Source organism: Cupressus sempervirens, chromosome 1 (genome assembly GCF_028749045.1).
Source record: "Cupressus sempervirens isolate cs-2001-9-10 chromosome 1, ASM2874904v1, whole genome shotgun sequence".
Lineage (NCBI taxonomy): Eukaryota > Viridiplantae > Streptophyta > Pinopsida > Cupressales > Cupressaceae > Cupressus > Cupressus sempervirens.
The window spans coordinates 334196891-334212505 of record NC_143118.1 but is presented as its reverse complement, the minus strand read 5'-3'; the positions used below and the strand labels follow the sequence as shown (position 1 = coordinate 334212505).

The following is a 15615-nucleotide window of genomic DNA, read 5'->3' as shown; positions in this document are numbered from 1 at the left end:
ATACAAATTGTTTTCGAATTATCTTATTTTTCCTTATCAATATATCATTACAAGAACTTTATTTTTTAATTTAAATTGAAAACTTATAAAATTGTAATGCCTTAATCTATTAATTTTATTTAATCATATATTAAATATATGAAATTATTAGCAAGAACTTTGACCCTTCGCATCCCTTGTTAAGAAAACCTTTAAATTAAACAATGAATTACAGACCTTAGCTCGATGCTAACATCAGTTGGCTCTGTTTTTCATATTGGAAATCATACTTTTTTGAATCGTCAGCAGACCATATAAAGATACCTTCAAGTTTTCTTCTCTCCTTCAGCTGCTTACACGCCTTGAAGAATCCGTTTTCTGGTCTGAGTCCCCGAGAAGATGGGTCTGTACCAAAACTGGCAAGTATTTTCCCATCCTTGTAATTAGAGGCCTGAATATCAAAGTACTTGAGAAACTGTTTGACTGTGGTGTTCCGAGGGTAAGCATAGAATTGGAAGTTTACATGGTCAATGAAGCGACCATATTTATTCCAGAGCGCCATGTAATGTGACTGCACTGTACTATTCTCGTAAGGAGCAATGGATGCCATGGAGATAACATCTTTCTGCTTAAGTTGTATGATTAATTGACCAATACACTCGGTAAAAGTATTGGGGTCTGAAAAGTCGAAATGCTCGTAGTCAATGTCGATGCCGTCAAGATGGTATTCTTCGATTATTTCCGTAAGAGAAGAAACGGCGTTGTTCACCCACGATGACCCGCTCCATGGCTGAAACTGCACAAAAGTGCCCACCTTTCCAACGACGTCGCCCCCCAAGCTAACTGCGACCTTCACATTTTTATACTTCGACTTGATTGATAGAACGTCGCTGGGACGTAGATTTTTCTTGTCCCAGAATACGTTGAATTTACCGTTTGTTGGAGACGGAGAATGAGCGGATTTGGTGTAGTCGATGGCAAATGACAGAATGAAATGAATGTCGACGTCAGGATTGATTGGCACGTCTGAGAACTTGACGTTGAGGCCTTCCGCGCCTATGTACTCTCTAAACAGTTTAACATTGCTACCTGCACAAAGACAGAAAATCATGACATCCAATATTCTCTGCTCATTCTACGCACTATTATCCCATTAAAACCATTTGCAATCAGGCATTAATGTTTATAAAAAGGATGTAAAGACTTACATAGCGAGTGTGGAATAACCAAGAAAAGTACAGTGAGGAAGAGCTTGATTTGCATTCCCATTATCGTATTTTTCAAGAAGAGAGGTCTAATTGGAAGAGATTTCATGGCGTGTATATATATATAATAGCAGTTGTAAAGTTGAACAAATCATTTTATTGTACAGAGCAAAGGAAACGACAGGCAAAGATGGTGAGGCAGTCAAGCCGAATAGAACAGAACGATGCCGACATGTCTTATTTGATTGGACATAATGCTCACTTGTTACAGTTGATTTTTGTTTGAGGTGCATGCTTGGGTAAGCAATATCATTTGAGACAACTAAGGAATCAACGGCATTGGTCATACATCAGTCGGGTCATGGAAAAAATAAGGATGTCCAAAACCCTAACCGATGGACACGGCAGAGCATGACAAGTGGCAGCTCTTCCACTTTCGCTTCCTTAAATACTATAATAATTATTTCACTTATAAGGTATCTACATATCAAACACCACATTTCAATCAGAAATATTAAATATTTATTCAAAAGTTATTGGTTAAAATTAATTGTTATTTTTAAATCAATGGTTTAACAATAACAATTTGGGTTTTTTATTTAGTTAGTGAGTGTTTGTATGATAGACACAAGGTCAAAAAAATCTAATTATCTAAATCATATATTACTTCTATTTATAAATTTTATTAATTTTGTAATTATCTAAATTATATACTACTTCTAATTATAAATTTTATTAATTTTGCATTAACTATTATGTCAATTAATGCAAAATTATTTATAAATGTGAATGTGCATGTAGTTTTGTGTGTGTGTGTGTGTGTGTGTGTGCATTGTAAAAACATATGAAGTTCTTGTTCATCTATATCATTTTGTAGTATAAACCTTAATATATCATGAAATTATGTTTGAATTTTTTTATTTAAAAAAATCCTATATCATGTACATTAACACTCCATAAAAACAATTCTAACATTCTTTAAAAGAATATATTATTTTTGTGAGGTTTCATTTTTAACTTATGAAAATATAAAGTATTCTCACTAATTCGAGTAGATCCTAGTATCTCTTTTATACATTACAAATTTTTAGTATATAGATAAATATATTATCTAATATTAAAGTTTTAATTAGCTAAAGTAGAAGAAATCCCAAACTCTTAAAAACTACACATTTGGTGAAAGAAAGAAGTCCCAAAAGGTTTTAGAAATACCAAAAATAGACCAACACAAAATCCATACTAGAGCTGAGGAAAAAAATAAAAAACTAAAAGGAAAAAGAGTCCCCAAAAGATCTAATGATTATAACTGGAGAAAAGATATTCACTCATGATATAAATCATACATTGACAATATTATACTATAGGAAGTATTGTCATTGTAATGTAATATATTTTAGAAGAGTGATCTAAGTGTTGATACAATAACATAAAAGAATATGAAATGATATATGTTTACAAAATAACATGAACAAAACATGACATAATCAATCATGAAATTATATGTCAATGTAGATTTTCGTAGCTAGTCTCTCAATGTGTTTCAATCTAGTCTTGATTTAATGGAATAGAAAATATTGAGCATAATTTGGTGATTGGAAAATCATAGATATTTTGAAAGATGAGAGATTAATTTATAAAGGCTTCAAATACAATTTTTGACTTTAGGCCAACACAAAAGCTTGAAGTGCATAGGTTGAGATTGGAAATCCAATTGTGAAAACCAATATGGAATTTTGGTGTAAAATAGGTGAAATTAATGTTACAAGCTAGAGTTGTCATTGCACCAAAAGATTGACCTATTAATGCCCGATATGACCACTACACTTATAGAACATAGGAGGCGGTTAAGCCATGTTATGAATCATGAAGGGGAACATTGGTGGTTAGTCCAACAATCTTGCCTTAGCGTTACCTAAGGAGATTCATAGGCTCTGATACCACTTGTTACAAGCTAGAGTTGTGGTTGCACCAGAAGATTGACTTGTTAATGCCTAATAGAACCACTAGACTTATAGAACACATGAGGCAGTTAAATGATGTCATGAATCCCCAAGGGGAAAGTTGGAAGTTTGTACAACAATTAAATGTAGTACTAAAAAAACATGTCCTCCAAAAAGGAAGTCACAAACTTGTTAGGTTTTGATAACATAAAATAGGTCCTAATTTTGTTATTTGATGATGGTTTTATTTTAAGGCGGATACTGAAGGTTTAATGTAGAATATCCCATATAGGCTTGAATGATGTACAGAAAGTCACATTAAAGTAGGATCTAAAATAGAGCATAAAATTTTAAATTTATACACTTGACTACATTAAAGGATTCACAAGTTTTCTATGGTCCATTATCCCTTCTCCAAAGTTACTAGGGTCAATTATGAGAGTGATCTAGAACACACAAATAGGGGAGATAATGAATGTTTTTACAACAATTAGAATTAAATAAATGGTTTTTTTGTAATTACATGAAAAACTATGGTATCATAGAAGTATCTTTATCAAAGGTAATAATTTACTTCCCCTTCAAAGAAAGATAATTCAAAGATATGCTTTGTTTGACATGAGGAACTAAGTGATTAGGCTTTCGAGCCAATAGTGTTTGAAGCTTTATATTTAAGGTTCCCAACCATTGTGCCTTTTAAAAAAATTAGTAAATTGAATAGGTAAGCAGAGATCTTTTTTTATTGACTCTGTAGGTCAAGGGTTCAAATACTAGATAATACACCTCAATACTTCAAAAAAAACCCAAGATTTATAGCTCGAGGACTAAGAACCTATGAGTGTTAATATCAACCATAACCACACAAAAAAGTAATAATATATTTAAATAAATATTGATATCACTATACTCTTTAGAGTTTTTAACATAATCAAGAACTATCTATATTACTATAAGGAACCCTAACCACCCACTTAGTCAAAAAAATAGTATTTGGCCCATATGCAATGAGTATCAAATAGTAAAGGCTAGTAGTTCTTCATAGTAAAAAAAAAATCATCAAGGAGCTATTAGCTTTCCAATCATAAACCTAAGGCTAGTTGCCTTAACTAATGCCATCTTTAATCTTATCCTTCTTTGAGATAATTTACTTTTTTTGTGAGAGATGCTTTAGTTTCACTATCCATTATTCATTTTCCTCATTCTCATTGTACTCTTGCTTGTCTTGATCACCTTTCACTTTCCTTTGCTTCTTATCCCTCCTCTCAATTATGTTCTGACAAGAAAGAACTATGAAAACTATTTTTTTCATGACTCCATCAATAACCCTAAAAATATATAAAATGGGATTCTCAAATAGATATTTTGTATTCTTATAAGCACTTTAATATTTTAGGTTTGTTACTATACTCTTTAAATTATTATTTTTTCATTGAGACTTGCAAGAATCTCTTTCTCTTTAGAGAAAACAAGGAAGAGGGGAGCTTCACCTTGATCAATTTCCTTATTGAAAATAGGGGAAACATCTTCGTAATATAACCCAAATTAGTTTTTTATTATCTTCAAATTTATCTTTACTTTTCTTCTCAAAATATTCCTCCACCCTTTATAGTCTTCATCCTCAAAAATATCCAAATAATTCCCCTTCTCATGCTCATACTCAAAATCCATTTCAAGGATAATTTCCTCTAAGCTCCTTAACCAAAAACTAAGTTGAACTGCTTTCTATAGAACTCATAAGGCTCCACTTTCTCATTATTATATACAACTTATTTGATATAAACCAAAAGTAATTCCATACTTTGTAATTTTATGAAAGAGAAAAATATGAAATTGCATTGCAATAGGGAATGAATACATTAAAAATATAAATAGGAAAATGTAATAGTATTGGGGGTTGTTACCTCTAACTAATATATAATTACCTACTAACTATCTAAAAAAATCATTTTAATGTAGATACGCTCTGATACCACTTGATGAAGATACAGCTCTGATACCACTGACGAAGGGCCACACCACCCTTACCAACTCACAACCAATAATGCAACAATATGAAGACAATTTTATTATACCTGAAAATTCAATAGCAATTACAATAACATTTTTGCAAGATCTCTCAAGATCCAATCCAAACCCAAGCTAGTCCAGATCCACACTCTGGTAGAAACCTCTGAGATCTCAACTTGTGCTTGCAAGCCACCAAGCAACCTCCTTGTTTCTAAACTGCAACCACTAGCTCTTCTCACAAACCTAATCCAAGATCCAAGTGTAAACTGCCTCACATTCGGCGCTCTGTCCACAGACTCAAAAAAAATCACTCTTCACTACCTCCTTCTCTTTCACACTTTCCAAGTTTCCACTACTCGAGCTTCAACTTCTAGAGCTTCTACTCCTCGAGCTTCTCCTTCAGCTTCCACTTCTCAAGCTACTCCTTGAGCTTCTACTTCTCAAGCGACTCCTTGAGCTTGATTTAGAAATGCTTATATGCCTTGCTTAAATAGGCACTTACCACCCCATGCATGACTTATCCACAACCTTCTAGAATTCCTCCACAATCTTCTACAACTTCCATTACCTTCTACAATATCCACAACTTTTTACAATATTCATAACTTTCTAGAATTCTATCCACACACCTCGATAAATGGAATGACAACCATTTATTTTTTATTTTTCTATTATGCCACCTATGCACCTCGAAAATAGAAATCCTCTTTTTCTTTCTTTTCTCCTTTTTCCTTTTTTTATTTTAATTTTTTTTATTTCTCCTTTAATTTTTGTCACTTTCTCTCTCCTCCACAATTTATTTATTTATTTATTTATTTTCAATTTTCCCATGCAAGATGCTCCTACATCAGACTCTCCCGGTAGATAGAAAAGTGTGTCCCACACTTCGACGCCAAAAAGAAAGATCTACCACCATCTTCATCTTCACCAAAGGTTTCCACCTCAACAGGGACAAGAAAACCACCATGCAAATCTTCCACATCTGCACTACTCTATCAAACACCCAAATCTCAAACATCCAATCAACATGCTCACTTTCAGGAACAAACTGAACATAATGCTTCAACAGAAAACTCTCATCCACATCAACAACTAGTGAATCCACACCCGTAGCAACAAACCCCACATCAACAGCCACATGTAGATTTCCATCAACACATGCCAAACTCTCAACACCAGCAACCTCGTTGCTCACAACAAGATGCTCTGCAATACATAACTCACCTCCAACAACAATCGGATCATCCACGACCAAGTGCTCTGCAACATACAAGTCACCACCAACATCAACTAGATCATCCACGACCAAATGCTCTGTAGTCTCCATGTCAGACTCAATCAACTGATCATGAAAACCAACCTTTGTCCCAACATCAACAAGGTTATGAATATCTTTAGCAACAACCTCTAGTTGCTCTGCAGGTTCTGTATCAGACTCCATAATCTGATCAAGAAAACCAACCTCTTCCACCTTGACCTTCTTAGCTTGATTAGCCAATCTAGCATCCAACTGAGAAATAATCTTAGAAAAATTCCTCTCCACTATATCATGGATTTTCGCAATCATCTTAGGGTCCAATCCTCTTGGAGCCATCTCCCAAGATCTTCATAAACCCTCTGCAACAAATCCTTCCCACACTCCTTGTGACAACCTCAAATTGTTTGCAAGTCAAATCGCAACCTGCCACCTCACACGAATAATGAGGAACCACATCACAAGTCTAGGACAACGGATCTGCAATCCACCAGCTCTCCACAATCATGCCTCAACAAGTTTAGTCTTCCATCTCTGCATCCATCGATCAATCTACATGTCCTCCCAAGGTCCTGGTGCAAACTGCCTCAGCTTCGGCGATCTGTTTACACGCTCAAGAACTCCCACTCTAATAAACTTCACCCAACCAAGATCCTGGTACAAACTGCCTCACACTTTGGCGATCTACTTGTACACTCAGGAACTCCTGCTCTGATACCACTGATGAAGTATGGCTCTGATACGACTGATGAAGTACGGCTCTGATACCACTGATGAAGTACCGCTCCACCCTTACCAACTCACAACCAATAATGCAACAATATGAAGACAATTTTATTATACCTGAAAATTCAATAGCAATTACAATAACATTTTTGCAAGATCTCTCAAGATCCAATCCAAACCCAAGCTAGTCCAGATCCACACTCTGGTAGAAACCTCTGAGATCTCAACTTGTGCTTGCAAGCCACCAAGCAACCTCCTTGTTTCTAAACCGTAGCCACTAGCTCTTCTCACAAACCTAATCCAAGATCCAGGTGTAAACTGCCTCACATTTGGCGCTCTGTCTACACACTCACAAGTCCATCACAATCCTGCTGTAAACTGCCTCACATTCGGCGCTCTGTCCACAGACTCAAAAAAACTCACTCTTCACTACCTCCTTCTCTTTCACACTTTCCAAGTTTCCACTACTCGAGCTTCAACTTCTAGAGCTTCTACTCCTCGAGCTTCTCCTTCAGCTTCCACTTCTCAAGCTACTCCTTGAGCTTCTACTTCTCAAGCGACTCCTTGAGCTTGATTTAGAAATGCTTATATGCCTTGCTTAAATAGGCACTTACCACCCCATGCATGACTTATCCACAACCTTCTAGAATTCCTCCACAATCTTCTACAACTTCCATTACCTTCTACAATATCCACAACTTTTTACAATATTCATAACTTTCTAGAATTCTATCCACACACCTCGATAAATGGAATGACAACCATTTATTTTTTATTTTTCTATTATGCCACCTATGCACCTCGAAAATAGAAATCCTCTTTTTCTTTCTTTTCTCCTTTTTCCTTTTTTTATTTTTATTTTTTTTATTTCTCCTTTAATTTTCGTCACTTTCTCTCTCCTCCACAATTTATTTATTTATTTATTTATTTTCAATTTTCCCATGCAAGATGCTCCTACATCACATTTACACCAAATGTATCATGCTTAAATTCCCCACTTAATACATTATGCCTATAAATGACCCTCCACCACCTTCCGCTCCCTCAACTTGAAATTCAAATTTCACATTACTAAGGGGCTTAGTATATTGACAACATCCAAAGTTGATGAACAAAATTGGAGCTGAAGGTGTTGGTGTATACTCTATTGTTGAATATTATGACATTCAAATTCAATGTGCTTGGTATCAAGATTCTTGAATTTTTTTACATACCTTGATTATGGAAAAATATAACTAGTGGCTTATAATCTAGGATATTCAATTCTCTAGTATATGACATAACTAAATTGCCTAACATATAGATCCTTGTATGATATAATATTCGGATTTTATGGATGAAACACCAACTATAATTTTTTTCTTATGCATCAATGAAGTTGGACTAGATCCCAGACAAAAATTATAACTTGATATTATATTTTTTTTATCATTGGTAACTACACAATAGTGAGTTACACACTTTTGAGCATCTTATTTTCTTGTAAAATCACTTTATAAAGAAAATATGATTATTTAAGCCTTCAGAGGTCCTATTTGAAGGAAACATTTTAAAAAGTGCTAGATCAAAGCTTCTTAGATTAAAAAATTATAATTGATATTACCTCTCTTCTTTTCAATCATACTTTCAATGGAGTCTCTTCTACGCATCTATAAAAATGTTACAAATGAAATCATGTTGACTTTAGGTTTTTAGGGATCAAATAAGTTCATTTGAAAAGCCTAGATGAATAATGATTTTAATTGGAAACTATTTCTAGTGATTTTGGTTTCAATATAGCTTGAGCTTATTATGAAAAGTTATATTTTTTAGTTTCACTAAACATAGATTTTTACCATGTATCAAGTTCCATGTTAAATCCTAGTGGAAAATAGTAAACTAAGGAAGAAAAATGATATAAATAAATTTGCATTAATTATTGATGCCATCTCTCTAACATAAAAACAAAATTTGGATTGTGATCAATATAGAACAAGTTGTAGATCACCTAATGAACCTATGTCTAAAATATAGTTAGCATTAGTTAAAATTTTAAAAATATAAAATATTTTCCATAGTCAAAAGAGACCAATACAAAGCACTACATATTAATGTTACAAGTCTAAATTAAAAATAATACCATTTGATTATATAGTACTAAGTAATCATATCCATAGAAAAACTTATTATTCATTTTAATTTCTAGACCATACTCAAGGGTTCCTTGAGTATATCACAAAAAATGCTTATCTTCATTCACTTTAAATTTTGATCTTAAGTTTTATCAAAAGCATTTAGATTTGGAATTTCCCTAAAAGTTAAATAGTTTAAAAAGTCTAAGATTCTATGAGTATATCATTTAGCAAGTAACAAACACAAACAAAATTTTGGAAAATATAGCAAGTCTAAAGTCTATATAATAGAAGATCGCATATGTAGAAATTGCTTCATATGATGAAAGGATACCATTGTAAATCTAAATTGAGGAGTTTTTCTTAAAATGTCCTTAATCTCATGTGTGCACTTACTCTTGCACCTAGATGGAGAGCATACTATATACTTGTGGCTCATAGGATGGGGAGCATTATGTGGGCAGAACATGAAATGGTTGATATTCTTAAAAGTCAAGAAAAATTGTTTGTAATAGATTTCATTGGATTGAGATTGAATGGAAAATCAAATCATTATAAAAAAAAAAATTAACACATTGAACAAAACGAAACATTAAACAAAAAAAATATCAGAATAGATCGCCAATTAATAATTCTCGCATTATAATTATAGACATTCAGAAAAAAATATTGTTAGTGGTCATTCGTTAAGGTCTTCCCGTGCATTCTGTTTGCATATGCAAGATCTTTTGGCGAAATTAAACAAAACGAAACAAGAGGAATGAAGTTTACACAACCAACAAAGTAAAGGCAGTAGGCAATAGGCAATAGGTTTTTGAAGCATATGATTACGCTAATAAGAAAAAACATGCTTCTAAATTTTATTCTTCCTTCAATTAGGAATATAAATGTGATTGAGTTTTAAGAAAATGGACAACAATTTCTTGAATAAAAGAATTGTCAATGAGCAAACCAAGAAATGATAGAGAGCTGTAATTGATGAACGATGCCAGCTGGGTCGATCTAGTCGGATGCCAAAATTGCTTGAGCTTCCCTTCGTATTCGAAGTCATACTTTTGGGAGTCATCAGCAGACCAGACAACTATTCCCTCAAGCTTCCTTTCTTTCTTCAACTCTTTGCACGCCTCAAAGAATCCCTTGCCTGGTTGGAGACCATCTGACTCGCTATCTGTAGTGAAGCTGCTCAATAATCTCCCTCCCTTGTAATTTGACGCCTGAGTGTCGAAATACTCCAGAAATTGCTTGACAGTGGTTCTCTTATCGTAGGCATAGAACTGGAAATTTACATAGTCTATATAAGATCGACCATATTTATTCCACAGTGCCTTGTAATTCGCCTGCACGGGGCCCTCGTCTTTATAAGGAGCAATGGACGCCATGGAGATGACCTTTTTCTTCTTCAGCTCTTCGATCAATTTCCCCACACACTCAGAAAATGTGTCTGGGTCTGAATATTGGTCGAAATGCTCGTAGTCGATGTCGATGCCGTCCAGATGGTATTCTTTGATTATCTCTGTGAGGGAAGAAACTGCGTTGTTAACCCATGAAGATACAGAAGATGGTTGGAACTGCACAGGGGTTTCATTCTCTCCTGCCACGTCACCGCCTATGCTGACCGCAAACTTGATATTTTTATGCTTCGACTTCTTCTCCAAAACGTCCGCAGGGCTCAGATTATCAGTGTCCCAGAAGACGTTTTGTTTGCCGTTTGTTGGAGAAGGAGAACGAGCAGCGGTCGTGTAGTCGATGGCAAATGACAGAATAAAGTGGACTTCAATGTCGTCATTGATGGGCACATCGGAGAATTTGACGTCGAGGCCATCAGCGCCTATGTATTCCCTCAATAGTTTGGCGTTACCACCTGCACAGAATCGTTTACAAGTAAAATTAAGCGTAAAAAGTTTTAAGAAGCCTGAGAAAAAAACAGTCATATGATGATATCCGGAGTATCCTAAACATGAAATCGTACAGAGTGAAAATAGGGGAAAATAACAAACAATAAAATCTTACAGAGAGAAATAGGGAGAGATAACAAAATCAGACAAATATAGATCTTCATGTAAAACTCCATGGTGGCTGGCCGGTTTAAAGAGGAACGCATTACTTTATAAGGAGAGTACTGCTTGTCTGCTCTTGCTTACTTTATTGATTTATTTTGTCGATGTATCTTCATTGCATATTCCTCTCCAATGGCCGAGTAATGTAAAAGACACGAGCATAGTGAGTTGCTTTCTCGACAATGTGTCTAAGCAGGAGAGTATCTGGCAATGACTATGCATCGGATGACAGTTATATTTTCAGTCAAACGAACTCTTGGTGCTGTCGATCACAGCTGTCAGCAACATATCACAACATTCACTGACTGCTTTTGTTATGGTTAAGGAATCTTTCTATCGATGGATTCCCGTGAGATTACGAACAATTGCCAGCCTACCCACACCTACAATAATGAAATTCATTCCTCTACATTGTAACTTCTTGTTCTCCAAGTTCTCCAAGGGTTATCTTCATAGAGGTCTCCGTTCACCTCCAAAGTTAAACAGTTTGCACTTTTTTTTTTCACTTTTTCGTCGCGCCGGCACGAGACAAGTCATTGCACTATTTGAGTAATGTCTAGGTTGGAAAAGTAAAGTAGGGAAATGATCTAGTAGTTGTCCAGGCAAATTTCACACATCTATAGTTCTTAATCCATATGTTGAAATTGACCAATTTTTCCGGTGAACTTGCATAGGTGTGTGAATAGCTTAAAACTAACCTTTTGACTTTCCCTGATTTACAAAACTCTCTGTAGAACTCATAGAGTGTGAGGTGGTCTAAAAATTTCATTTTAAAATGTTCGATTGGAACCTGTTATTTTCACCACCCAATAGCCACTCACCAAAAAAAAGTACTTTTTGCACAAACGGACCAATCAGCAACCAAGAAAACTAAAAGAGGATCAACTATTAGTACATTTTAGGGCTTTGTATAAGCAATAATTAGGCTTTTTGACATGACGGTCATTCAAACATGGATGTAAATTGGCTCATTTCCCCTATCCACCTTCTATTGTTTTGTCAATATCGAAGCTTAGAGATAAAAATATTGTAATCGTTAGATTTTGTTATTTGAGTATAGTTATTGGAATATAATTGTAAACTATTGATTTATTGAAGTAATAATATTATTTTTAAATATTAGACAAATATTTCAATTGGCGTGATTAGTAAAATTAGTATAGTGTACTTTTTAGAACTATAGTATATTATTTTAACATAATGTTATAAAATTATGAGGTCATAGATGAGGGACCCCATTCTCAATCTCTAATTGTTAGTTTTGAGCTTTAAATCTATGAACATATGAAGTTGACATAATTGTCTAGTAGATATTTGATCCTTCATTGTAACAACAATGAGAATGCCATATAACTAACAAAATATGGTATGAGGACCTGAAGGTTAATTCATATTATTACTCCTCATATATATATGATAATTATTTATAGTTTGAAATATAAATATTTCTTTTAAATAATAGTATAATAGAAATACAAAACAAAAATGCATGTCATGTACGTTTATAACTCAAATGTTAGGTTATATATTGTTTTCTTACTACTACGAATATGGAAGAGGAGGAGTCCTCTGACTAACTTGGTTGTTTTAGTAACTCATGCTCATGTTCCCACTCATGTGGTGCAAGAAGCTCTTTCTAGAAATATATTGAATTCTAGACTCATCCTATCTTTAATTCTTGACTCTATCTCAAAACTATAGGGTTCCCTTTTCAAATCTAGAAACTTGTTTAGGAATCTCATCTAATATGAGTGATGTTTATTCCACTTATAATCCACCAAGTTCTACTAGAAAATATATTTCATCTTATACTATTGTTCATGATATCCATAGAGTAGCTCTTTTATTATTTACAATTTGTAGCACTAGACCTATAGGTGTTTCTTTAATCAAGTTTTTAGTAAGGTTTTCTTTTCTATTGTGTCTTTCTTTGTTGATTATTTCAACCTTCAACTATGTCTTCTACCTAGTACTCAATTTTTTGTGACAACTTATTTTTATAAAAATAATTCAAATAATGTTTTCTTGATATCCTAACCACAATAAAGTAAGATTAGGTTGAAGGTATATAGTTTTATCCAAGGCCACAAATTATTTTTTCTTGTTTATCATTAATCAGATAAACAAATATAATGTAACATATTCATAATTGTGGGTGATTTTATAAATTATCTCTATCATTATATTTTACAAATATTTTTTTAGTTAAAAATGATTAATCATTGATCTTGGTTCTAGATGACTATGAGTTTATATGGGCATTCTCTATTTTCATAAAAAATATTAGAGCCAAGTCATAAGATCATAGTGTCATACAGTCGTTTCAAATTTAAATAAAGACATGAAAAAACTTTTATGTGGTAATGAGAAATTTAAAACAAATTTTGTCATTTTGTCATTTGATCACAATTCATTATTTGTGTACTTACTTTTGCACTCAAAAATTTATGCAATATGTGAAAAGGAACCACTTTAAAAAATCATTCATGATCATAACAAAGTAAATTAATATCTATAATAATTTGATTTCAATCTCATAGAATACGTTTTATAATTCAAAGTCTTATGATTATAATTGGACTCATTCCAAAAAGAGTTTGAGAAAATGCCAAAATGTTAAATCTAGTAAATTTAATGAGGTTACAGAGAATAAGAAATGATAAATTTTATAACTCTGAGAATATTGAAAAAACATACATTCAAATTCAATAATAAAAAGTGAGACATGTTATAATTATTTTAGGTATAGCTAGTATATGAAGAAAAAAAAGATTAATATTATATTTACTTTGATAAAAAGGAGTAAATATTTGATATAACATGAAAAAATAAGAAGAAAATATATTTTTATAAACATTAACATGTTTAATATAATTTTAAGTGAACATATCTTAGTTTTTTCATATTCAAGAAGTATAATAATATATGCATGTATTAATAAATAAGTGAACTATTTTATCTTTGTTCAATAATTAAAGACAAAATAACTCTCAAATATATTGAAATAGTATTGTGCCATGTTAAAAGCTAGCTGCCATTCATTTGGGAGCTCTAACACCTTTCCAAGCCCCATTTTAGTGATCTCCTAGATATGTATGTTTTTGTGCTTGAATTACCATTTTCTTCTTGAATTTGGTCTAATTTTTTCTATTTCTTCTCTAACCATGAAATCCCATAGAATATTCCAATGCAACAATATACCTCTTAGGTATAGGTCAAGGTCAACCTATACCTAGGATATAGGTAAAATTAAACCTGTACCTAGGGTATAGGTGAAGGTCAACCTATACCTAAGGTATTTTGTTTTGGGGATTCTATGCCCATTTTGGGTTTTCTATCACTTTCTTGGCTATTGTAGTTGGTCCTTTTTTTCCATTTTGATCCATAAATTTGTATAAAAGGAGTCCCACTCACCTCATTAGATCATCCATTACATCTATTAGTTTTTTTTTCTTTTTTGATCGGTAAGAGGCCGAAGCCAAGATTAGTTATTATGTATTGTTATTAATTATTATTTTACTAAGCACGGGTAGATTTGAACCCAAGACCTCTTTGATAAGAGGTTCACAATTTACCATTGTGTTATAGGCTCTTGCCTCATTACATCTATTAGTTATATACATGCAAGTAATAAGAATTTAATTAAATTCATTTCAGAAGAGGTTTTTTATGGTACATTCAAGGAGATGAAGAAAAATGAGAAAGGACTCATTGGACACCCTCATTTCATATCATCATTCACATATTTTCTTCTATGGACATGTCTTCTTTCTCCAAGGAGATAGTGGAGTTGGCCTCTAAGGAAGAAGACTTATATTTGTCATTGCACAAGAATTGAAGCATTCAACCTATCAATCCCTTGAGCTTACCTACATCCATGGATTTATTATTTTTGATTTGTATATATATTTCATTTATAGAGACACCCTACATACTATATTTACATGACAAGCATTTATACATCTTTATGGATAATGCATCCTAATCCATCCATAGACATTTGATAGGTAAATTTAATGCATTTGTTTTACTTTTACATGCTTTCTTATCTCATGGTTAATTCCTAAACTTGGGCTTAACTAATGTGATTTCCTTCCTTTAAACTAAGACAAACTTATGGAGGAGAAATAGAGGACCATTGAGGAGGTATATTCTCTCTAGGTAATAAATGAAGATTTTCTCTTAGAACATTGGAGGCCTCAAAATGGCCTCCACAAATAGGATGTACTTAGCAATATTGTCAGGGATCATAAAATTGACATTATTATTCAAGAAACCATTATGTTTAAAGAGAAGTTTGAGAAAATCAAGAACTTTAAAAATTGTAGGGTTGTA

The 15615-nt window shown here is 33.2% G+C and overlaps 2 pseudogenes; both read right to left on the bottom strand.

Moving 5' to 3' along the window:
- Positions 1-217: 217 nt before the first annotated feature.
- On the bottom strand, positions 218-8761 carry LOC149577546 (chitinase 2 pseudogene; annotated as a pseudogene).
- A 1464-nt stretch (positions 8762-10225) lies between these two features.
- On the bottom strand, positions 10226-11324 carry LOC149577545 (chitinase 2 pseudogene; annotated as a pseudogene).
- Between the last annotated feature and the right edge of the window lie 4291 nt (positions 11325-15615).